This window comes from Austrofundulus limnaeus, unplaced genomic scaffold (genome assembly GCF_001266775.1).
Source record: "Austrofundulus limnaeus strain Quisiro unplaced genomic scaffold, Austrofundulus_limnaeus-1.0 Scaffold457, whole genome shotgun sequence".
Lineage (NCBI taxonomy): Eukaryota > Metazoa > Chordata > Actinopteri > Cyprinodontiformes > Rivulidae > Austrofundulus > Austrofundulus limnaeus.
Genome location: NW_013952859.1, coordinates 133,022 through 135,036, shown reverse-complemented (window position 1 = coordinate 135,036; position 2,015 = coordinate 133,022). Strand labels below are relative to the sequence as shown.

Sequence of the window (2,015 nt, the reverse complement as noted above, 5' to 3'; positions counted from 1 at the left end):
GTCTTATGGTTTGTTTTTTCCTCTTAAAAGATTATTTAAAAATGAGTTTGAGGGGTGTTTTGTTAGTTGGTGGAGACGTTTGGAGAAATAGTCTTGGATTCAAAATTACAACAACTTTTGTCACTTTATGACCTTTTATTTGTGGAAATATTTATTAGCAAGAAAAAGAAATGTGTGATTTAAAGGATAAAGTTGCTACGTAGAATGATCAACAGTTTTATTGCAATAAACAGGAACACAGAAATCAWCACAGATCCATCAGGCTCTCTGTCAAAGTGTGTGCTAACAGGCAGATCTAGTGGCTAACTCTTCATACTGTTTCAACATACAAATGCTATCTTAAACAAAGACTGTACTGGGTCAAGATAAATAACAATGATCTTGTCCTGGCTAAAACATCCTTATGTGTTGAACAAAAAGAACAGAGTCGTCACAGTAAAGATGATGTCAGTGGGTCAGGAAAATATCTCATACCCTGCTGACCTAGATCAAAAAGTATTTTTCCTGTACACACAAGTCTTTAATTAACAAAAACAGAAATGCTGAATAAAACTGTAAGATGGGTGTTTCATAGTCTTTACTTAGATTATTGCTATTTGTGTGTTTTATGTGTTTGGGTATAAATCCTGACAGGACACCACTGAGACCAACAGTGTTCCTTATGTTAGTTTCCCATTTAGGTGTTAATACTGGGAGCTGAGTATTGTAGCATTACAGTACGGGTATAAAATGAAACGTATGTGTGATATTGTAAACTTTTTAAAATATCAGTTTCTGTTCCTGAGCAGACCTAGCCTGGCCCTTGCCTTCCTACGCAGTTCTGCTCAGTTCTAGTTTTGCTTCACTGCTCCGTCTGGGACTTCTCCCATAGACAAGGATTTCTTAGGGAAAATTTTCATCCGGGCCAATCAGAGAACAGAACCTTGATTCTCTGCACAGTGTCTGCTAGTTAGTTTAGCATACAGCAGTGGAGGAAGTGAATGAAGCCAGTCTGTAAGGCTTCCAAATTAAATTAAATTAGTCTGACAAAGCAGCAGCTCTCATTTACAGTCGTCTCATTTGGCTTGGTACTTTTCTCCTCTCAGTAGGGTTGTTTACAGCACACGATTTCCGGTTAGCTTCCTTCACAGCCAACCAATCCAATCATTTTAAACTTCAACAGAGGCCACGCCTCCAGCAAGAATCACTTCTCTAATGTCGGTGTGCTTGTGATTCACCTGTTTGCTGACCACACAGTCAAACGGTTAATTAGCACACCTATCAGCCTCYTTCGTTTCCTTGTGTGTATAATTGGTCCCGAGTGTTCTGTCATCCAGAGTTAACTGGTCCTCACGTCCTCGGTTCTCTCTGCTCCACATAGTAATCTTACTAGACAGAAGCACTTTAGCTGTGGCCTTTTGTCAGAGTCTCACAGAGGAGAGTAGACATGCAACTCCAATATCATCATTAGTCTTAATATTGTGAAAAAGTACTTTAATACAGAACCCATAGTGTATTTATCAAAATGCAGTAAATATGCACTATGTTGCAGTGCATGTCAGCTGCTGGTCCCTGGATCATATCTGGTTCAGGAGCTCCTTCCATCCAGCCCACCAAGTTTTAAATTAAAAGAATCCATGTTGGCAGTTCTCGATCTTATTCTTTTTTTCTTTTTCTTCTTGGCCAAGTGCAAATGCCTACTACTGGATTTAAACATCTGCTTTCACTTTTGGGCCAAATGCAATGGGGTTTTAGCTTGAGACGTTTGTCATTGAGACAACAAAAAGGTTTGTTGMGTCTTGTGTAGTGAGAATTCAACCCCAAAACTGTAACTAAATAGTATGGCTGCACATATCAGGAAAACCTGGGATGTGCGACAGCACTGCTTACTATTGCGATGATGATATGATTTGCAATAAATAAACAAATACATAAGTATGCAGTGTTCATACTGTATCTTACTGTTCTGGGTTCAAAGTAAAAAACAACAACAACAAAAACCTAATAATTTCTATTCCAGTATATATATATATATA

General features: G+C 38.3%; 1 protein-coding gene across 4 annotated transcripts in view; it reads left to right on the top strand.

The window, feature by feature from the left end:
- The window catches only part of LOC106529643 (voltage-dependent L-type calcium channel subunit beta-4), a 26,802-nt gene that overhangs the window by 10,587 nt on the left and 14,200 nt on the right, over positions 1 to 2,015 (top strand). The window lies entirely within an intron of this gene.